Source organism: Acomys russatus, chromosome 2 (genome assembly GCF_903995435.1).
Source record: "Acomys russatus chromosome 2, mAcoRus1.1, whole genome shotgun sequence".
NCBI classification, from domain to species: domain Eukaryota; kingdom Metazoa; phylum Chordata; class Mammalia; order Rodentia; family Muridae; genus Acomys; species Acomys russatus.
This window is the reverse complement of record NC_067138.1, coordinates 93,220,521-93,245,123: the sequence shown is the minus strand read 5'-3', so window position 1 is coordinate 93,245,123 and position 24,603 is coordinate 93,220,521. Positions and strand designations below refer to the sequence as shown.

Here is a 24,603-nt window from a genome sequence, read left to right as displayed (position 1 = left end):
ATTGGCTAAAGCTGCATCTTTAGGCCACAGAATCCTGTTTTCCTTGTGGAAAGCTAAGATTGTGATGGAAGAAGAAAAGCGTGTTTTTCTCTTGTTCCCATCTGATTGAGCACACTGTTAAAAGTCGGAAGCTTCTTGTGTCGTCTGTGCCTGTCAACCCTGTTCCCCGATTTGAGGCCCTGTGCACAGATCCACACCAATCTGTCCCTCACAGTGGTGACCTTTCTTCAAAGACAAACCTGGCCTGACATCAGTGATGCTAAAATTCAGCACACAGAGCTTGAGAGGAATTTCTTTCTGAAGGAAAAGAAAAAAATAAAAAAAGAAAGTGTCAGTCCCCAGATGACATCCCACCACACCCCCTGCTTGCTGCCAGGAGAGATGCAGCTTTTGTGATCATCTGTGGCAGGGACAATTTCAAAGGACAGAAGTGACCTGCTGGGTGAAAGCACACATCCTGAAATCCGTAAGGGGATTCCAAGAGCAGGCAAGAAACCCAGCTTGGTTTGTTTTTTTGTTTGTTTGTTTTTGTTTTTGTTTTTTCTCTTTGTGAGGAGAAGAAACAGGTAGGTTTGTAGGCTCTAGAAAATTCTCACTGGACTATATTGGTTACACAAAATGGCCAGAATTCCTCGCATTTTGTCTGAATCCCATCTGTCTAGGTGCCTGAATGAATTCCTGGCTTGCTCACGGTCATGGTGCAGAGGCACTGCCGTGCTCCTTTCGGTTTGGAAGTGCGCTAAGTAAGCTAGGAGTGCGTCCTGGGGCCTCTAGGGCATTTTTTCGTGGTCTAGCAGAGATAGCTGTTACCAGACAGGCTAATGGAGTTCCCAGTGTCACAGGGATAGGAACATGCAGAACCCCAAGCCAATCATCTTACCCTGATCTAGTGCCCTTTGCACATTAAAGTCACCCATCCCCCACCCTCCCACCACCAACCCCCACGCATACACCCCGGGATCATTTCCTGTCTGTAAAACCAAAGGGCTAAACAAGAAAACTCCCTTAGATGGGACAAGAGAGATTGCTCTGGCTGCTCTTCCAGATCAGAGCTCAAGTCCCAGCACTCACAAGCAGCTGTCTGTAACTCCAGATCCAAGGATCTCTATCGCCCTCTTCTGGCGTCCAGGCGCACTGCATGCATGTGATATACAGACATGCAGGTGTCTATAAAAAATAAAAATAAGTAGATCTAAAGAAGAAAACTTCAACCGGGTGCGGTGACACGCGCCTGTAATCCCACAGCTAGCGAGGGACAGGGACAGTTCTCCCGTCTGCTACAGCTGGCGGGGGTGGGGGGTGGGGTGCGAGAGGGCAAAGGTCATTCCCTCACACCCCCACCCAGGCCACCGCACAGCAGAGGAGTGGTGGAACCAGCTCTCCCTCACTCATGCCGTCATGCCGGCTCACTTGCTCCCCCTTCAGCCAGCACCAGCCCTGCTGTGCTGTCCAGGTAAAGTGCAGTTTCACTCTCCCAAGTGCTGCAGCCAGTATTGACAGGCACCACGTTCTTTAAGTACATTTATTCTTTACTGTCATGTTGAAAAGCATACTATGTTTATTACAGAGAGAGAATCTAGTATAAAATATCCCCACTTCCTCAAACAACCATATGCTCTAAACTTAACATATATAAATATTATAGCCCTGGTTTATTAATAATACAGTTCTACATAGTGAATGAGAGGAGAGATGTTAAGAAAAAAATTGTTTCAATTTTACAGCCAGCCAGTAGCATATGATGTTCCTCATGTGATTTAAAAAAAAAAAAAAGTTCCAGGTAGCTTGGCTTTTCCAGATGAATGTAAAGAGAATTGCATTCTTATCCCTTAAAAGTGACCTTAAGGAGTAGCCAGCTGCTCTAATTCTTCGCACTGCTTTTACAGTATATAGCTCGAAAGCGCAGGCTATTCTCTTCAGAGAGTGTCTAGAACTATGGTCCTCACCCTTCCTAACGCTGTGACCCTCTATTACACTTCCTCATGTTGTGGTGACCCACACCATAGAATTATTGTGTTGCTACTTAATACCTGTAATTTTGCAGCTGTTATGAATTGTGGTGTAAATATCTGATATAAGAGCCTCATAAAGGGGTCTCAACCCACAGGCTGGGAACCGCTGATCTAGAGAAACTTTACAGAGCGACATAATGAAAGAGTGGGATGTTTTCTCACCAGCAAGTACTGTACTCCCCTTAATCTCCTTGTTTAGTTTCATACTTGCTCATAATTTGTTCTGAAATTTTTCATTGTGGTTAGTGTAGAGAAAAAGCCCTTGTTTAGGTAAATATGCTTTTAGGCTTGAGGGCTCTCAGAATGAGAAAACCAATACGGTCACAGGCTTGGAAAAGCCCCCGTGCAAACAAGAGGTGCTAACGAGGGCAAATACCCTATATGAACAACCAGATCCAGGCATCCAGTAACTGAACCGTGAAACCCCGTGCTTTCCAAAACACAAATGTGACATTGTTTTACAGTCACATTATTTTACATGAAAATGTGTATAGGCTAGGGTCAAGTAAGGAAAGCAAAAAACTACAATTGGAACTAAAAAGCTAGTGTAGAGGACACGTTGCTGATTGAGGGCGCAGACCTGTGGCATACCCACTTGTGTTCCAGCCCTGAGGTATGCCCGCTCGCTGTGTCCAGCTCTCCGCTCTTCCACTTGTTACGTGCTTTGAGCAACCCGTCCAGGCATCGCCTTCTACGTTTCCCCTTCTCCTCCTACAGGCTTGTTGTAGGGTTCAGTAGGTGGCCTGTGTAGCATGTACACCTCCTGTGTTATACTAACAAGCACTTAGGATGGTAAACATGTCAGTGTGAAGTACAGAAGCCTGTCTTCTACCTGCGTTCATTTTTCCATGTCCCACAACCAATCAAGGTCTTACCATCTACTTCAGATGGGTAGCCGAGAACAGAGGAAGGCATCTGTGTCATGGAGAGATTTCTGGATTTAATGTTGGTGGCAATGTGTAGAGTAGCATACTGTAACAGTAGACGGGGTAGGGAATCAACCAAAAGTAAATAAGCAAGAAGAGCGTGTTAAACAAAAGATATGCTAATTTAAAGATAAAATTATACATACACACACACAAAACACACATACATAAATAATGATGATGATGATGAATAAAAAAGATTAGTCAGAGACATTTTAAAAATTATATTAATGAAAACTATGATATATATGTAACACCAAATAGACTGAGCTGTATATATTTATATAGCAGTGAAAAAGGCAATGCATTAGAAAGGAAGCAAGAGAAAACATGGGAAGTGTTGGAAGGAGGAAAGGAAGGGTGAAATGATGTAATTATATTTTAATAAGAAATCAAAATTTAAAAAAAGAAAACCATGACATTTCAGTGGGAAGGAGGGATTAAATATAATACTTTTATTCTTTAGAGCCCCCTGAATTGGAAAAATGACAATGTAAGTAAAGCCCATTTTTTTTAATCTTTAAAACAGTTAACATATAGAAGAAATTTTCTTCTTAATAGGGTTCTGGCAGCTTACATTTGATATGCAAATGGCACACTAAGCAGTAGCTACTAAATCAGATTCACTATTTTTTTTTTTATATATAAATGAGCAGGTGATTGTTGAATTTATACTATCTCTAGAAGCAGGATCATACAGTCACAAAACATGAGGAGTCATAGCATCCCAAAACCCAAGCCAGAGATCAAGACAAGCTGTTTGTCCTGTGGAAGGAGGACCAATCTGCTGTAACTACTAATTAAGTGCACTCTGTAGAACTGGACTTGGCTCCCAGAGAAATGTACTCTTGGCTTGGAAAGCTGACCCTGGAGTTTCAGTGTACTTCCATCTGCCGCAGCTGTGGACAGTGAGTGTGCTAGCAGTCCTCTCTCAGCAGACCCATGCCAGATGGTGACCAGACACATTGTCATTGAAACCATCGTTGTCTCCTCGAGAGCCATGAGGCCTGCTGGCGTCTACTGTCTTCTGGAATATTCCCTCCTCTGGTCACAGATCCAGATATATGCATGCAACTGACAGGATAGGAGAAGTGTGCAGTGGGTCAAACTCTGGGACATCTCCTAGTGTTTGTCCTACCGGGGGAAGCTGGGCACATAAACCAGTTCTCACCACTGTGAGGGTTTGGATTTGCCAAAGTCAAGCCAGTGGCCCTATGTACTCACCTGGAAATTTAGCACTCCTCTTTGTGCCCCCCTTTCCCTTCCTCTCCAACCCCTACTTCTTTGTCAGGGGTAGATGCTGCCACAAATATGTGGGAGCCAAGTCCTTTCCTGGCCTAGTTTAGGTGCTGATTTTATTTCAGAAAAAAAATGGAGACATATTTGAACAGAACCTGTGGCACTTGCTGATAGAATAGGTGTTGGGGAAAGAGGGGAAATAGGAATTAAGAGATTTTTTTTGTATTCTTTTTTATTAAATATTTTTATTTTTACACATACATTTATACTATTACACATATATACAATAAACTACCTATAGCAAGAAGAACCATGACACAATCAAGAGTTTTGTATATACGTTACATTCTTAGTGTTCTGGCTATTTGTATTTGGCAGCCTTGAAGAAAACACCTTTCCTATCTTGGTGCGTCTAAAATTCTGAATGTAAATCAATATCTATCCTATCTCGTCATTATCAGCTTAAAACATCTATCTAGACCTGAAAACATCTTAACCCCTAAACAACTAAGCTTAATTATAAAACTAAACTATCTGGTCTTCAACCCCGTCAGAGGCTTGAGAAGGAATAAAATTAATTACCCGAGTATACAGGGAGTGCAGGTTAGCAGCTTTCCAAATGAGAAGATGACAGAGACAGTTTGATCTTCTTCTTCTTTAACAGCTGAATTAGTGATAATTCCTCCCATAGATGGGGTAGACGATTAATAGATTTGGACTGAGGGAGTCGAAAGTCGGAATTTCTCAGTGTACATACACTGTTTTAATCATGTCAACATGTGAGTTACTCTTTTTTTTTTTTTTTTTTTTTTTTTTTTTATGTTTTCAAGGGGCTGGAGAGATGGCTCAGTGGTTAAGGGCACTTGCTGCTCTTGTAGAAGACCCAGGTTTAATTATCGGCATGTGTAGGTTACAAACACTTATAAAACCAGGTTCAAGGGGTCCAGTGCCTTTTTTTGGCCTCCACTAGTACCTGAATGCTGTAGTGTGTGTACACACACACACACACACACACACACAATAAAAGTCTTTTAAAATGTTTAAGAATCATAACATAAACCAAATTTTTATAACACTCAAATTAGTGATAAGACTAATCCCGCCAGCACAGAGGACTCTTACCATCCATGAGCATTAACGTCGGCCTCTTCGAAGGTTGTTGTGTTCAATACATAGTGAATGGACGTGCCAGGTGGGTAGCTAGAGCTCCATGTTCCGAGTGCAAAAAGTCAGGGCTAGAGATCCCTTAAGAGAACTGAAGGCCACAGGGTTATTTAATAATCAGCCAGAGTAGAGTTTCTAAGACTTCGGAGAAGTCAATAAGGCAGGAGGATGCCATAGAAGAATCTCAGGGCCAAGGCAATGGGAGGGTATTGGGTGTCTGTGGTTGTATCTATGGTCGCTGGTGACTTGGACCACAGGAGAACCGGTAGTCTGGCATGTTGCCCTCATCACTAGCATCCTCGATCATCACCGCTTTATTCCCCCTCCAATCTACACATCAGCCAAAGCCGCCATTTTAAACAGCAAATGCTGGCAGCCATGCAACAGTTTCATTAGCTCTCCCTCTGAACCTCCAGGGCTGTACCTCATTGGAGGTGAGCAAGGAACTCAAGCACAAGATGGGGCAGAGCTCTCAATATCCTTTGATTCAGTGTAATAGTTTGGAAATATGAATTGGCAAAGTACAGCCTGCAGACTAGCTTCGGGTTTTTGTGAAGTTTTTATTGGACCCAGGATCGGGATAAGGGTAAAGGTGAGGAAGGCACTTGCAAGTCTTAAAATCATCAAATGTTTTGTATTGATGCTGGGGATTGGCATTATCTCATTTTTAATATAAGATAATATCATTTGTCTCTGTATTATGAGGTTGTTTGGGCTCTTTGCTTGGTTTGATGTTGTTGTTTGTTGTGGGTTTGGTTTTTTGTTGTTGTTTTGTTTTTTGGTTCATTGGTTGGTTTTGTTTTGGTGTTTCGTTGTTATGATTTTTTTTTTGTGCCCTTTTATATCTGTGTAGGAGGCCAGTGAAGCATTCACCAGATCCCATCTATGCTTCCCAGTGAATATGTGTTCCTTTCATAGTCAAAAAAAAAAAAAATGTAAAATCTAAATCAGTGCTTTCAAAAACCATTTCAACCACCTAAAATAAATCTGAGAATATGAAGAAGTTTTGCCCATCAGTACAGAGGGAAACACCCCCAACTTTCACAGCAAAACAGGAGAAAGCTTCTAGTTTTGCCACTGGATCTGATCTTCCCCCTTGCTGAGAATCCTTAGAGGCCAGTGGATTAGGAACAGCAGGAGAGCCATTTTCAGATGAAGCTGCCTGGAAAAGTTCCAGGCAGATTAAAGTTGCAGAAGACATCCTGGTTTTTGACAGCTTAAATATGTTAGGATCATAATTTTATCTTATGACTTCTTCAACGGAAAGTTTTCCTTTTCTCTTATTTAATTCTTTCACAGTTTTATACCTGGGTATCACATACTTCAGTCATCACACCCCATTATCTTCTCTCATCTCCTTCCTCTTTCCTCTTAGCCCCTCGTTCTCTTGTCTTTTTGGAAATTCTTTTCTGTGTCTTACCTCACTGTGTTTAACTCCGGTTGACTGCATGAGCTGGGTGACGGCTATTGATTTCAGCAAGGGCCAACTCCCAATGGCTTCACCACTGAAGAGCGTGGCTTTGCCTCCAGCAGCTGCCGTGAGCTGCCTTTAGCAGCTCGGGGAAGAGTGGAGCCTTGTGAGTCCCTTCCCTCTCCATACTGCAATGTTGATGGCTCTTCTCGCTTTGTTCAGCTCTTCTGCAGGTAGGCCAGCCATTCACTGCTGTTAAGTGTTCCTGAGCATGGTAGCCGTGCTGTGTCCTGAAGCCAGCACACCTCCTCCCTCCCACTGCTCTTACATTCTTTCTGCTCCTCTTCTGTGACTCTCTGAGGCTTAGAGGAAATTATACAAATGTCTCAGTGTCGCCCAGGACTCAACAGTTGCTTTACTCTGTGCACTTTTGACCAATTGTGTGCCTCTGCATTTACCTGTTGCAAACAAACAAGAGAAGGGCATTTTCTGTTGACCAGATGACCAACTGACATAAACAGGCATGCTAACCTTTTTCACACATCTAATGAACTCCAGTTACTGAGCTGGAGCATGAAGGGTCTTATAAATCAATTAAAAATCGTACTTTTAACATACAGTTTGGGGATTTGATTTACTGAATAGATGTTTGTGTTTTTTAAGTTAGCAAGAAGGCCCCTCTCTCTTCTGCAGCCTAGGCCTTATGTTTTGAAGATTGGTTTACCCCTGTTTGTGAATTACACATGGGTGAATGAATGCATCCAGCCAAGCCTACAAACTGCACTGAGTCTCATCAGTGCTAAGCTCATACTGGATTAGAATGAAGGCCTTAGGTGAGCTTTCACCTCATTATCTCTCTGTGCTGCCTGACTTGAGAGCCGAGAATTGCAAAGATAAAATGCTATTGGTGCGAATATTGGAAACTGTTTATCAAGATCTACTGCTCATATGACCTGTAAGTCCATAATAAGGCTTTGGTCAGAAAACATCTGGATGTGCCCAGGTACATACATGCTCACAAAGTACGTGTCTCATTGCTTGTTAATTCTGTCATCTGTCCAGATAATGGCTGGACTTTCAGGGGACAACTGGCAGGGTAGTGTGGACATGTTCATACAGATTCTGGGTAGAGTTTTGAAGGCTTTCTTTATTTATACAAGACCTTTTGAGCCCTGCGCTAACAAATGGCATGTGTCATTTCCATGGGACTCTGTTGGCCCAATAAAGTCACAATTCTTGTCTAAATAATGGGATAAATTTCACTACCACTTGGGGGGCCATAGGGGGGTGTAGGCTGAAAGACACCATTGTAAAGGGATGTGGCTATGGAGAAGAGAGCAATTACAGCCATTCCACCAAGTACCGAAGCTAATACAGTTGGAAGCCCACTCAATTAGCTGAGCTAAAGTGGCACTTTTTAACAAGGGCAGCATGGAGACAGAAGGGAATAAAGAGCAAAGTATTTGCAAATGCCAAGTGGTCACCATCTGAAGGGAAGGGGGAACTAAAGAGGTTACATACCCATCTCTAGGCTAACAGCTGACTTGCCCTTTCTCCGAAACTCTGTGAAGCTGAAAGGTTTAGCCAAAGCTTTGGACAGATCCATTGTAATCTGGCCACTGGCCGTCACTGCGTCTAGAAGCGAAGCCGCTCAGCCAGAGCGCAGGTGTTCATGTGTGTGGCAAGTACTTTACAAACTGAGTCACCTCCCCAGCCTTATTGTGTTTCTTTTTTTTAAACATTAGAAATATTATCAAGCCAGACATAGTAACATATGCCTTTAATCCCAGCATTTAGGAGAGCAGGCAGGCAAATGTCTATGAGTTCAAGGCCATCCAGGGCTACATAGTGAGACCCTGCCCACCCCCCAAAAGAAAGAAATGCAAATATCAAAACCAAAGCCATTGAGAAATAGTTATTCCAGTACCAAAAAAATGAGCAAAAACCAAGATTCCCTTAGGTCCTCCAGTATATTTAAATGATTGTTTGTGGATCTCCAATTTAATAAGCAGAAGAACTAAAAAGCATTAAAAGTATTAAGATTATTCTAGAAAACTAATATCTACTGATAATAATAAATTCGCTTTGCTAAAATTTGATTTCCCACAAAACTTCCTAAGAATGTGTGTACTGAGTTGAAGGGATTTCCTTGGAGAAAAGAAATTTTTCTTCATGCAGTTAAGTGCTCTCCAGTCATCTGAGACTTTGTGCCTTCCTGGAGGGTTAACAGTTTATTGAACCCACCTATCAGATAGTATCCAACCTGCAAGGACAGGGAACCCCAGTTTCTTATCCACATAGCGGGATGTGACCCCTAGCTTTCCCAGGTACTACATCTGTGGCCTTGGGCTCATACCTCTGCTTTCTGCAAACAGTAAGATGGGATTAATGATGCCCACAGAGCTATAAATATTATATGAGATCATGTAAATCAAGCAGTTCAAACGCTAAGTGCTATTGATCTATCACTCACTGTCCAGTTTTCAACAAAAGGTAGCGCAGACCTGGACAAGCCAACTGGCACACAACACGGGCTTACTCCACTTGGTCACATCTCTGTCTGGCCTTTTGTGCTGTGTGTCTATCTATAGACACCAAAGGTGTGGTGGGAAATTTCACTCAGCAGACAGTGTGAGCCTCAGCCCAATCTGCTGAGTCACTGGCTGGCCTCAACCCAGTCAAGTTGCTTCCTCATTTTGAGCTTTACTTCCTTCTAACTCTGACTCAAGGGAGACTACTAATTCCTCTAAAACCAGGAGACAACTATGCAAGGACCCCTAACAAGATGCTCAGTGCTTTTCTGAACCCTGTTTTCCCCCCTTTTGGTACCAGGGAGGATGTATGCCCAATACTCATCGTCAAAATATCTAGGTAAGTTAAAAAAACAAAAAAAAAAGGAGGCACTCATTATTTTCTCACTGGTTTTGTCTTTGTTTGGGAGTTTAGGGAGTCTATCTCCCTGTTGTGTGTCTTTGAAGCCCAGCACAATCACATTTAAACTGCCCTCAAGGCTACTAGTGCTTGCCAAGGCAGCATTTAGAATAGTCAGCGAGAGGTGGCTGATGCCCAGAGCAGACCTTGGGCACCCTGCCCAGTCTGTGCCCACTGAATAGAGTCAGACCATCTGCAGTGACATTCCAGCTTTTTCCTGAAGAGTGTGAACTAATTGAGAGCTTGACAGCGTGTGTAGAATGTTCCATGCTGCCTTCTGCTCTCCCTCACCTCGGCCAGATCCCATTCCCGCAGTACAGGCTGTCAATTGAATGGGCTGGAAGGGTCCTTTCACAGATCTTCCATTCTGCTAGTGAGCCATGATCCAGCTGAGCTTTGGAAGTGTATCTTTCCAGCTTCCAAAAGGCAAGTATATTAAAACTATAAAGTACATGATCCTCAGCCTTTTTGAAGGGTTCAGGACAGTTTTTAGAATCTGTTGAGAGCTTTGTACACTTGTCCTTCTGTCCCCTGAAAATTCATACACACTCAAAACTTAGCCAGTCTCAGGGTTCCACAGTCCATAGTATTCTATATTTAGAATATAGAGCAGTTGCCTCTTTCTGTTCTTGCCCTTAGAGTCAAGCCACCATCAAGGCATTGCACATCTCCAGGCCTATGTGTACTTTGCTAGCTGCTTCCTATTAAAAAAAAAAGTCATAGCAGTATATAATGTTTATATTTACAAATTTATGAACAGTATTGTCCATTGTTGAGTAAACACCAAATAATGGTCAGTAAAACTGTACTTATATCAGACCAGTAGATGACTCAGTGGGTAAAGGCATTTGCTGCCAAGCCTGATGACCCAAGATTGAACCCCAAGCTTCTCAGCCTCATGAGGTCCCATTTATTGGGAAGTAGGTGGATCCAGAGGGTCCTAGAAACCTACAAGAGGAACATTATGATGGGTGGATCTGAGCCCAGGGGTTCTGCTTGATCAAAGGCACCAACCAAGGACAAAACATGCAACCATCATCAAACCCCTACCCAGATCTAACCAAGGGACAGAACATTCTCCACAGTTAAGTGGAGACTGGGGACTGACTGTCACAGGATCTCTGGTGCCCCATATTTGGCCATGTCCCTTTGGTGGGGAGGCCCAATGGCACTCGGAGGAAGGATAGAGGACTACCAAGAAGAGACTTGATACCCTAGCACCATATTCAGGGGGAGGAGGTCCCCCTTGGTCACAGTCATAGGGAAGGGGGATTGGGGTGAAAGTGGGAGGGAGGGAGGAATGGGAGGATGTATGGAATGGGATAGAAAATGAGATGTAATATGAATTATTTTATCTTTCAATAAAAATGTGTTAAAAAATAAAAAAAAATAAAAGTTGATCAATCCAGAAATTCCAGGAAAATAGGTAAAGCAGAGTAGGCAAAACACAGGAGAATTTTTAGGGTGGTGAAACGCTGTGGTGTGAGGAAAATGACAGCATGCATTTGTCAACATCCATGGTACTGCACAACACCGGATGTATGCAGATTAAATAAAGTACCACTGAGAAGCTTGGAAGAGCTCCAAGATGTAATACAGACAAATAAAGGTGGGGGTGCGGCTGGGGGAATATAGCTATTACAAATGTTTGAAACAACCTCAACCCAATAAGGTTAAAAATACTGAGGAGTAAGTAACTTTGAAACATGAATCTATAAAATAAAGTTTAAAAAAAGGGGGGGGGGGAAAGACTGAACCCCAAGACCCACAGGATGAAAGAAAAAAAAGCAACTTCCTCCAAGTTTACCTATGACCTACACACATACACCATGGCAGGTGCAGGCCCATGAACATACACAATAAAATAAATGTAATTTTAAAACAGAGTACTTATGTCACTGTGAAATTTTTAGTGAATTAAGTGCTGTTTGACTATGTTCTCTTGAGAAAGTATAAAAATGGGAAAGGAAGAACTGGGATACAAATAAAACACAAGCAAAACTGACAGCGTTGGCAAGAAATAAACAGTGCCACCATTAGGATGTGTCCACCTGTTAGTGCAGCATGCCCCCCCATTGTGGTGCATGCATACAAAACATACATACATACACACGCACACATACACACACAGGAACATGTTTGTACACTCCGCACACAAACCTGTAAAATGTTCTGGGCTAAAGATATTATTATGTCTATAGTTTTCTTTAAACTGTTTAAGAAAAATATAGACCTATGTTAACAAAACAGTGCAGAAAATAACAGTGATTTCACCTTAATGGCAGAAACATCACTATTCTGAAATTTTCCTTGGATTGACATTTCTCATTATAAAAAATTTTTTTTTAATGAACAAAGGCACATAATCTTGAGAGAAATGTCAACACAAGTGCAGCCTTTCCTTCAGGACCAGATCTCCCTTAGCCAGTCACACAGTGCAAGTGCACTCTCCACTGCTTACTGGAGTCCTGCCCAAAGCCAGCCAGCATTGCTGCCACTGACTAAAAGGTAAACGTTTGATGCTGATTCCATGCAACTCGATGGCTGTTCTCAGCACGTGAGATGCTTTCTGTGCAGTAAGCACCTGCGTGTGAATACTGTTCCTTCAGGCTTCTGAAACCACCTTAAAGAACTGCCACAGGTGAACCAAGGCTCGAGACCACCGGCCATTGGGGAGATTTTGTGTCATCTTCTTCCAACCTCGCAGTGGGTTTTTCATTCCAGAACTGAAATAGTGCTGAGTCTTTGGCCACGAACATTCTGCCGATGACATGCTGCTCAGTAAGGCTTCCCAGAGCACATCTTTCCATTTCTGTCACTGCCAGGCTACATCTGTTTTCAATTGCACACAATTTCCATTCTTCTATTGACAGATAACAGATAAGACAGGCCCTGGGAGACCTCAGCCACTGCCTGGAACCAGATTTTTTTTTCCTTAAGACTAAACTTCAAACATTTTCAGCAAATATGAAATTCTATCCTAGTGTCAAACCTCAATTTCATCTCTGGTTCTTCTTTTATACATTGTAAGATGAAATAAATCTTACCTTATAAGATTAGAAGGTTTTGTGACGTTGAAAATAATAAAGATTATTTTTTAAGCACTATACTTTCTGTTCAAAGCAAAGCCAATGACTAAAGCTCTGCATTTCCTTAGATATTCCTGTGAAGATCAGGGGGCTAATGTTTTCTAAATACACTTTACTGTCCTGCCAGGAAGGCAGATTCAGTATGTTTTATGTCTACCTGGGGAATGCAAAGACAGTGCTAGACTCTGGGAAACTGAGCATTAAGAGTAGGTGCGATTGTGCTCACCCAGCGTTCAGGAGGCCGTAGACTCCGTCCTTGCCACTCAGAGCAAGCAGGGAAGGAACATGACGGGGGAGAAGCACACGGCTTAAACTTAGACTTTCTGCTTTCCTAATTGTAGCCCCGCCCATGCCCACGCCACCTGTATAATCTGAGGGTAACTTTGTTAACCACACTCACTCTTTCTCTCTAAAATGTGTAATAGCGTTGTAGACGGAGCATTTGCATGCAGGCCCGATTACCTGAGTTTGATCTCCAGACCCCACCAGGTGGCAAGGAAGGACCAACTCCCAAGAGTTATCCTCTGATCTCCACACACAACCCACGGCACACAGATATCTGCGCTTATACAAACACAAAATTCAATAACAAGTGAGCATCCATCACACAAAAAAATAAATAAACCATCTAAAAATCACACAACATGGCATGAAAGGAAAAAGTGATATCACCAAAATTAAAGCTTTCGACACACACACAAAAATGTATTTATAGTTTAATAGGATAAATTATAGAATAGGAGAAATATTTTTCAAATTGGATATCTGACCAAAAATATCTGCGGAGTACACATGTAACTTGCGAAATATAATGTTAAAAGAAATAAATAATCCAAGTAGAAGCTAGACAAAGTATTGCACAAACAATTCATTGAAGAGAATTTACAGTTGACAAATAAGCACATGGAAAGATGGTCATCATCAAAAACCATTCAAGAGAGCCACAGTAATGCCACAAATAGCTATCTAAAATAAAAAATAGTGATAATCCACAATGCTGTCCAGAATGAAGAAAACCCCATCAGTCACATTGCTGGTGACAGTATAAAAGGATCCAGCTACCTACTATAGAAAATAATGTAATGATCCTTTTCTTATCATAATACCCGGAAATTCTACACTTAGCATAAATCCCAGATGACTTATGTTTATGAAAAGATGTGTTTGAAATGTGCACAGGATCTCAGTGATCAAACCAGAGAGAATTGTTCAAGGATGCCATTGTATACTAGTCAAATAATGTCTGCTGGTTTTGACCTAAACCCAAATACCAGATGCTAAGTATGTATGTGGTGTTAGCACTCTGGTAGACAAAATATGGAGTATAATAAAGATATGTAAGATGTAACCCAGTGTTGCTCAAGAAAGCCTACAATTCCAGTAAATCATATAAAATTGCACATTTAAGCACTTAGGAATTATTTTTATACTAGTCGGTTTTCATCGCTGTGACCAAAACCCTGGCAAAAAGCAATTTTAGGGAGGAACAGTTTATTGGGGCTCACTATATATATGGAGGTACAGTCCATCATGGTGGGAAAGGCTTGGAAGCAGAAACATGAAACAGCTGGTCACGTTATGCCCACAGGAAGCAGAATGAGATGAGAACTGTCACTCCCATGGTTTCCTCCTTTTCTCCTTCTTCTCCAGTCCAGGACCTCGGCCCTGGGATGGTACCATGCGCATCTAGGGTAGAGCTTCCCTCTTTAGTTAAACCTTTCCATATGCATCCTATAAACATGGCCTGAGTGATTACAAATCCAGGTTTCACGGTGTCAGGAAAGACTCCTTCTGAGTAAAGAAGTTCAAAGAAGGGAAGTTTCAACTGGTGCCTTCCCAAAGAGTTAAGACAATAGGAGCCAAGTCAGAGCATAGATCCCTGTGACTAGGGAAGTGACTCAAGAGGGACTGGGATCATCAGAAATACCAAAGGCAAAAGAAAAACGACACAGATCAGCACCAGGCTAACCAAAAGCCATTTCCCTCCAGCATCATTACAGATGAGGATACGGCTCAATGCTGTAGCTGTTGCTGAACATGCGTTTACTGAGCCTCTTGCACCACTGTGGTAAACACTGAGAAATAAAGTGAAATAAAAACGGTGTGTGCTGTCAAAGGGATGATCCATGCTGGAAAAGAGAGATGAGATAAACACTGCAGGACAGACTAGAGAGGAGATGGGAGTCCCAGTGTGATGGGCATGTGAAAGCAACCACATGCTTTGTGTCCCACTTTCTTTCACAGCAGTGGTATGAATGACTTTAGCTGCCTCTTGGCCTCAACCAAGAACAAAAGTGTAGATTAAAAGGTGCCACTGATTCCCAATATCAGAATATTTTCAACAGAAAAAGACTTTATACTTGATATTTGTGTCTTTCATTGTTTTCTCCAAGATGTGTTCATGTCGATTAAATTGCTGAGTGTAGCCTGGCTTTTTTGGGCTACTTTATTGGGTTCCTGTATCACCATCCTTATCCTACCATCCAATCCCTTCCAACCTCCCAACACCAGGTAGGCAAGAAAAACGGTTACAGGGGAAAGAGGGTATAGGTCTCTTTAGATTACTTCTTTTTTTTTTTTTTTTTTTTTTTAAAGATTTATTTATTTATACAGTAGTCTACATGTACACCTGCAGGCCAGAAGAGGGCATCAGATCACATTACAGATGGTTGTGAGCCACCATATGGTTGCTAGGAATTGAACTCAGGACCTCTGGAAGAGCAGTCAGTGCTTTTAACCGCTGAGCCATCTCTCCAGCCCTAGATTACTTCTTGATGACTAGGGGCATCAAGTTCCTAGGGGCAAGTCCAGTATTCTTCCTCTTCGTCATCAGATAACAGCAACCAGCAATCCAGCAACAGCAAAAGCAGCACCAGGGGAAGCCGCAGCGGCCACAGGCTCTCTTGGGGCTCTCAAATTTATGCCTTTTCAAGAGTCCCCAGAATTCCAAATGTAAACTATCTGCAGCTGGCAAAATCACACCCCTTACCAGAGCATAAGACAAATCATAGTTAGTGTTAGCAACTGTGGACAGTCTGAAGCAGCTTCATATCCCACACCTGTTATTAAAACAAAAATATACATACATTCACATAGCATAACTGGACTTTTAAAGAAACCAAGTTCTTACTAAGAGTAAGTGTTCAAATTGGGCTGTATGTACCTATTTGATTTCTGGGAATTCCGAAACTAAATCCAGGGCATCTCTGTTTGTGTGCCCTTGCGGAAATTGTGTTAGGGATCAGGGTTGGGCACTTCGCAAGCAGCATCTCTGGGATGGGCAGTTTAAAGTATGAAGGATAAGTACATTGTATTACTAAGGCTATGCTTTTGCATCACAGAGATGATGTGAAAAAATGTACACTGCATGGAATGACTGCAGTGTGCTGCTTCCCCTGTAGTCTTTTGTTTTCACACTTAAATCCATAAAGGCTTCCAAAAATATTAGGAAGGTAGCTGGGCGCAATGACACACTCCTGTAATTGCAGCACTCTGGGAGGCAGAGGCAGGAGGATCTCTGTGAGTTTGAGGCCAGCCTGGTCTACAAAGCAAGTCTAGGATAGCCAAGGCTACACAGAGAAACCCTGACTCAAAAAAAAAAACACATTTACGTGTGTGTGTGTGTGTGTGTGAGTGTGTGTGTGAGTGTGTGTGTGAGTGTGTGTGTGTATGTGTATGTTAGCAAGGAAGTTTGCTAACACTGATTTTAAAAACTAAGTGACACTTGAAATTTTTTGTTTGTTTGTTTGTTCTTGAGACAGAGTTTCTCTGTGTAGCCTTGGCTGTCCTGGACTCACTTTGTAGACCAGGCTGGCCTCAAATTCACAGCAATCCACCTGCCTCTGCCTCCTGAGTGCTGGTATTAAAGGCGTGTGCCACCAGCAACACTTGAGATTTTTTTAACTTTTTTTTATTAATTTATTCTTGTTACATCTCAATGGTTATCCCATCCCTTATAACCTCCCATTCTTCCCTCCCTCCCATTTTCCCCTTACTCCCCTCCCCTATGACTGTGACTGAGGGGGACCTCCTCCCCCTGTATATGCTCATAGGGTATCAAGTCTCTTCTTGGTAACCTGCTGTCCTTCCTCTGAGTGCCACCAGGTCTCCCCCTCCAGGAGACATGGTCAAATATGAGGCACCAGAGTACGTGTGAAAGTCATACCCCACTCTCCACTCAACTGTGGAGAATGTCCTGTCCATAACACTTGAAATTTTATCAGTTCCTTTTATCATCAATCTTGTTGTGCATCGAGTTTATACCCCCATAGACACAACCGTGCTCTTCATATTTTAATTGTCTTTGCCAACGTCTCTCCAAATGAGAGGATATGTTAATCCAGGATTAAAGATCAGTTACAAAGTACAATTACAGACATGGTGCTTGGTGTATCTGTGAATATCACTTAATTTTAAGCGATGAGACTACTACCTGCCCTTTCCCTTTAATTTTATAAGAACATATACTAAAGTGTGAGGTCCCTAAGGACAGGGACTCTTGTCAGTTTTTGTCACACCTAAATTCCTGGAACCTAGAAAACAGCCTGGCATAATATTAGGAGTGCAGTACATGTTATCAAATAGTATTAAGTGAATAAATAGATCTCTTTACTCACGTCTTACTTATTATTCAGAATCTCCATCGGTGATTCAAACACCAAGGCTGATTACTTTATTTTCTGAGCTTGTTTCTGAGATAGGGGCCAGCACTAGTCTTAGGAGTGCCAGAAATGAGTTGCAGATTAGACACCCATGTACTTCTAAATAAACACATGCAGAGCACAGTCTGACTCTGGGCACAGGGTGAGCGAGTCTAGCAGACAGCCCCTCTTCCTACCTATTGCTGAGTCATTGAGTCCCAATACAAGCCAACTTGATTATGAAGAAACTCATTTGCACTTGTTATATTGTGAAGGTCACATAACGTGCCTCCATGACCCACCAGACACAGAAATTACATTTTTCCAAACACTGTGACAGTTGTGGCTGAGTCTAAATTATAATTCTGGAAGAGAAAAATGACAAGAAAATTAATTTCTATAGTTTCTCTATTCTCAAGGACTCCTCACAATTCCCAACAAAGCAAACGTACACATAATGAATACAAATAAAATCTGCCACCCTAAATTCCCAACAATTCCTTGGCAGCGTCTGGCTTCCATTAGAGGTCCAAGTTCATAAACAGTTCTTAGCATCTTTACTGCATTTGGAGTTCTGTTGCTCGCCACTTTCTTGCCACAGGTTACTGTACGAAAAATTCCACTTTCTTGCTTTCCAGCACTCAAGAACACTCGAGAGCCCAGCCGTGTGACTCAGATCACAGCTCCGCCATGTGCTGGCCGTGGGAACTGGGATGAGCCACCCAGCCTGTATCAGTCTCAGGATGTTTCTGCAGTAAAGGAGATTAATGTGATTATAACACTTATTCTTTTAAAGATTCAGTAAGGTATTTCATATACACTCGGCATATACTATGCTTTCCATAAATAACACCCATTTTCCCTGAAGGATGCCTGACTTGCATAATGTGTCTTTTGTCCAGTACCAGCATTTACTGGAATATAGGAAGAAGTCAGGGCTGGGGAGATGGCTCACTCAGTGAAGCACTTGCTGCACAAACATGAAAGCCTGAGTTTGGATATCCAGCACCTATGTTAAAAAATGAAGGTGGCACCCAACTCAATTATAATACAAGGTTTACTTCCAACACCTTGAAAGTGCTATATTGCAGGCTGTTTAGGATAATTAAGTAATACAAGCTAATTGTTAGTTGATCAAATCATGGTCATATCAATTACTAGTCTATTTTTATCACAAGAATATACATCCTTGGGGCTTGCTGCCAGCCAGTCAAGTTAATATTGGTGAACTCCAGGCCAACAAGAGATGTATCTCAAAGGATGACACACACAAACACATGTGAACACAAATGTGCATACACCCATATGGATACACAAGCACTCAACACATTAAAAAAAAAAGAATATATATCCTAGGTCTAACAGATAGGTATGATTCTATAGACCAATAAGGTAAAATAGTTAGATAAGGTCTTCAAAGACCTCAGAGTCCTACAGAATATGGCATTTAAAGATGTTTTTATTATTTTAAAAATTCATTGACAATGACACAGGTTATCTCCTGGCAGCACTCAGCCTACCTCAAAGAGGATGGTGAGCATCAAAGAACCTCCTTATGGAGATGGCTTCAAATGTGGCAAACCAGCCATGGGAAAAATGTCCTCGTTTCTGCCACAGACAGAATTCTGCCTAAAAATGGGCAAGCTTAGATGCAGGCAGAATCAATGGCCAAACTCTGCCAAGACAGAGTAAGCAAGTCCTCAATAGTTCCTGCCTCACAAATATGTCTGTCAGATATATTGGGCCAGAAGGCTGAAGATGATGCTCCAATGTTATAGAGAGTTTTGGGTGACTGTTCAGGCAGCAAACTGTCTCTGTCAGTTTTTCATTTTGGAAGCTGCTAGCCTGCACTTCTGTTTCACTCAGATAATAAGTTTTATTCTTTCTCAAGTCTCTGATGAGGTTGAAGACCAGATAGTATAGTCTTACAATTAAGCTTAGTTGTTTAGGGGTTAAGATGTTTTTAGATCTAGATAGGTGTTTTAAGTTAATAGAGATGAGATATGATAGATATTGATTTTCATTCAGAATTTTGGACTCAACAAGATAGGAAAGATGTTTACTTCAAGGTTGCCAAATACAAGTAGCCAAATCACTATGAATGTAACATTTATATAATTCCTGACTATCTCGCGGTTCTTCCTGCTGTATGTAGTTTATTTTATTTATGTGTAATAATATAAATGTGTTATGCTTTAAAAAATAAATATAATTTAAAAAAAAAAAAAGCAAGTGGAAAGAGAAACAAATGAAGGTGGTAGCATGCATCCCAGCACTGGGGAGGTGGAACAAAAGCAGCCCAGAGACACTCACTGGCCAGCTAGTCTAGTTGAGGTGATGATCTCCAGAGTCACTGAGAGGTCCTGACTCAAGAACTGAGGTTGGACGTGATAGTAGAAGGAGCCTTGTGTGAACTTCTAGTCGTACAACTGCATGCGTGCACCCTCTCTACACAGAGAGCAGGGAGGGAGGGAGGGAGGAACGGAGGGGGGGTTGCAAGAGCCTCTTAGACACTCCTGAAAAGAAAGAAGGCAGGGGTCCTTCTGAGTGAGGCCTTCAGTTTTCTCTTCAGCACTGCAAAGAGATACAGCAAAGCAGTGGAGGTAATATATGAATGCGTTCTGGGCTCTCGCTCGTCAAGGCCAGTGTGCCTGTTTTATACCAGGCCAACACTAACAGACTATGTTTGGTTGGCATATCAAAATTGTTCACTAGCAATTATGAAAATTGCTCGAACAGTACAATAAAGGAAATTAGCAGCATCTGGATTTTTCAGGGGAAGGTAAGAGATAGCAGTGGAAGATGATGGACTGTTAATTGCTAAATTAAATGACTTGGCATTGGTGCTATATATCCTGAGCACAGAAACAGCCCGAGGCCCTTCCTACCTCTCACTTTCCATTTGTAAATCACAGATTACTGTCTTCCATGTACCTAGTTAATAAGAAAGATTAGGTAGTCTTTGAAGAAGTGGATCTAAATAATCTCCATGACTATTAATTTAGCCAGTGTCACAGACATCTGAGGAGGTTCGCTTGCTGACCCAGAAGCACACTGCTCCTGCTTCACCTGAGTGGTTCGCTCCAGCGCGCCACCTGGTTACATTTTAAGTTGCCACAGTCAGAGGCTGTGGAAAGCACAGAGGTAAACTCGGTCCATAAAGATCTTACAACTTCTGGTATTTGGGAGGCTCTGTGGAGGAGCTGAGTGCAGATGCACCCAATATAGCTTGTCAGTTCTGCTAGAGGTATTTAAAGAAATCCTATTTAAAGGTCGGCACTGATGTGCCAGTGGAGTGTACCAGATGACTATTTGGTAAGCAAGATGAAAATATTAGGATGACTTCTATTTATTTTTATCTTTCAAGAAAGAGAGTCAGCCAGATGGTTCATCGGGTAAAGATACTTACACTGAGCCTGATGATTTGACTTCAGTCCCCAGTGCTGAATTTAAAAAACAGACTCTCACAAGTTCTCTTCATGCCTCTGCACTTGAGCTGTGACATGTGCATGCATATAAAACAACAACAACAACAACTATTATTATTATTATTATTATTATTATTATTATTATTTAAAAGTAAAGAAATCAGCCTATACGTACTTAATATAGATGGTAACAGATGATAGATAATGATATACAATAGGATAGAAGGATGATAGATAGATAGATAGATAGATAGATAGATAGATGATAGATGTATGGATGATAGGTAGAAATCACAGGTGACAGGTGGATTGAAAAATGGATGCCCAATACTCAGTGTCCATAATTGTGTAAAATGCTTCTGATAGCCATACATGATCAACAGCTTGCAACATCAATCATACACAGTTATATAAGTGTGTCGATACTAGGTTAGGTCTGTATCCTGACATTATCTTGGTGTCTGCCTTACTTAATGATCTGTCCCAAATGCCATTTCCTAATGATCTTAGTGGAGTCCAAGCCATGCCTCTTCTCACTTCTAGCTTAACAATCTGCCTCTTGCACAGTAAACTGCTTTTCAAGTTGCAAGGGATTTTATTTTCCCCTTTAGCCAAGTCATGGCTTGTAAGAGATAGCCAGCACTCCCATGCCTGTCTGTATCAGACACGCTCATGAATCATCTGTATGTTGACTGGCTTCTTGCCTGTGGGGACCTCTAATCCAGAATCCGCCCAGAGAAGGAAAATGTCCCAGCAGAGCCTGAATTGAGGATGGGGCTGCAGCTTTCTGATCCCATCCTTCCCTTTCCACTCATGTGAGCAGCATCTGACAAGGGAACACTCGGATTTTGAGATTCTGTGCGTCCAAGCTTGCATTCTATCTTCTCTCAGTCGGCCACCTCCCGAGAGCCTTGGACACAGAGGCTATGAGCTACTGACGTCACCTTGCCCATGCTGTGTCCACCCGAAGGTATAGGAATGAGGGCAAGAGCCAGGTCAAGGAAATAGCATCAGTTGTGTCACTTCCTTCCACAGACTCCAAGCTAGACTATGCCTAAGTGGTCTGTCCTGCCTAGATTCCTGCGTAAGTCACCTCCCTCCACCCTCATCCGTGAACGTGTCTGCTTCCCATAGAAGCCACCCCACTTCCAGCTCTAATTCATGACCTTGAACTACTTGAAGCTGTTACTCCTTGCCTTGTCACAGCACTTCGTACAGTTAGCACTTCACTAACCTTCACAACAGCACTACATTCTTACCCCACTCCACAGATGGAGGAGCTAAAGCATGGCGCCTCCTCAAGGCGATATAGCAGAGAAGAGGCAAAACACACAAACCCCGGCACTGGCCCTGATGTCCATGTCATTGCATGGCGCCTCCTCAAGGCGATATAGCAGAGAAGAGGCAAAACACACAAACCCCAGCACTGGCCCTGATGTCCATGTCATTGATACTCCTTCCCAGCCGACTTGATTTATTATCCTCTTCTTCAGTGATCTAAAACACAAACCGATGATCTTTAACTCTCTCCAGGCAAGTTATCTTCTGCTCCGTCCATTCAGGCCCTGCCTGTTTTCAGGTTTCCTTGTACGTCCTCTACACACGTTTCATGGCGATGGAGATGATCTGTCCAGACAAACGATCAAAAAGTTTCGCATCTAGAACATGAGCGTTGTGGGCGATGTTTCCTATTTGGGTCAACTTTGAGCCTTCCTCCCATCCGATGTCTCTATAAAGCAGGATTGTGATAGGGACATCCCCTCATCCTGGGCTACCCATGGCTTCAGCCACGTGTTTTGTTTTGTTTTGTTTTAATTCTTACTTCCCTGGAGGACTGACAGATTGTGGCATGTGTACAGTTCAACGTCATCTGGATTTTTTCATCTCTTCTATGTTTCACTAAACAGTTACTTAACTTCCCCTCTGTTGGTGTCTTGAGGGAAAAGGAGATGAGTTTCCATCAAGAGGGGAGAGGGCTTCTTTCCTTCCTTCCTAATTTTGTTTGGGGTTTTGTCCCTGTCACCTCATCTTCCCAATAGGCTTTGAGGTTTATTCTTCTTTATCTAGGAAAGATAATTTAAGTGTGTTCGGTTACAGAAAAGTACACTGACAGAAAAAGAATACACCATTTTTTAGTGAATGCCGTTCAGTCAGGTCTCCTCTCCTTCAACTTTCTCAATCCTAAGATATTAAAATTAATGCCAGTTAAATATTAGATTCACGTTTTAATTACTAGAATATCTAGCTTGGGTCACATTTATAACAAAAAAATAGCCTTTAAATCTGTCTACACGTCCTTTATTTAAGTGCTGACTGGTCTTTTGTGTATTTCATGGGGCTTGATAGATGGTTTTGGAAATAGAAGTTAATGGTTCTTGCTGCAGCATTGGAAAAGTTCCTATGTCTCCTCTGTCTTGTGCCCAGTCACTGGCTGGGAAAAGCACCTCTCACTTCTCAGACCTGTCTGTTGTCGTATGAAGACTTCATGGTGACTTACTTGGTTGTAAAAGTCATCCGTAATTGCAAGCCTGAGTGAATCACAGGCATATCCCACTGTGTGGCCCAAAGCAGCTGGTCTACGCAATATTTGCCTCATTTCCACATGCCAGGAAAAGAGTGGGGAAGTGGTAAAGCTTTGTATAATGTTACATCAAAACTGCATGTGCCATACAGTGAAGCCATTTCCCAGCCAGTGACTTCCCAGGGTCAACTGAAAAAAAAAAAAAAAGAGATTATCTAAAGACTTGAGGGGGATTTCTATCTGAAATTCTTCCAAATGAGTTACAGATTGCATTGTCTTGTGGCAGAGCACTTTCAAAACAATTATAAGTAGCTAATAAAATTCCCGTGCGCAAGTAGCATTTTCTCTAGGAAAGACATCAGACACTGCATCATCCAGTTTGCTCAAGTTCAGTTCAGCCACCACATGACTAATGCAGAGTAATAATGGAGGGGCCCATTTATATTGAAGAAAAAATTGAATTGCAGAATTCTTTCTAACACCCTGGCCTGGTTGGGTCTTGTCATTATAGGAGAGAGGGGTCTGCTTTAGTCACCAAAACCCCAGCCTAAGACCATTCAGGATGTCCTTTAGGAAGCCTCTTAAATAAGATGGAAAATTGCTGTGTGTGCTGCAGACTGGCTAAACAGACCTCTCCTGTAAGTGGCACAGCATTTGAACTGGCCTCAGAAATGGCGCTTTCAAATTAGAGCAGTCCAAATGGATAGTATTGATATATTATCAAGAGACAATGAACTGTGTTAAAATTTAGATGAAAGAAAGAAATTAAGAAAGAAAGAAAGAAAGCACCTCTTCGCCATCTTCCCACCAGCCAGCAGCTACCACCGAGCTGTGCAGTTTCGGCGGGATCTACCCCTGACACCGACAGCGCTATGCCAGGACCAATGCAAGTCTGCATCCCCCAGCAGATAAACCAAACTGTCCTTTACAGAAGAAAACACAAGAAGGGACAGTCGGAAGAAATTCAAAAGAAAGAACTCACTGTGCAGTCAAATTCCAGCGGGCCATCACTGGTACATCTCTGGCTGATATCATGGCCAACAGGAACCAGAAACCAGAAGCCAGGAAAGCTCAGTGAGAGCAGGCTGTCAGGGCTGCCAAGGAAGCAAAAAGGCTAAGCGGGCATCAAAGAAGACAGCAATGGCTACTGCCAAGGCCCTCACAAAGGCAGCACCTCAACAAAAGATTGTGAAGCCTGCAAAGGTCTCAGCTCCCCAAGTTGGTGGAAAAACGCTAACTTGA

General features: G+C 42.2%; 1 protein-coding gene and 1 pseudogene across 2 annotated transcripts in view; both read left to right on the top strand.

The window, feature by feature from the left end:
- Window positions 1-24,603, top strand: part of Slc24a2 (solute carrier family 24 member 2) — a 237,510-nt gene that overhangs the window by 124,153 nt on the left and 88,754 nt on the right. The gene's annotated exons all lie outside the window — the stretch shown is intronic.
- Window positions 1,399-24,603, top strand: LOC127205705 (60S ribosomal protein L24-like; annotated as a pseudogene).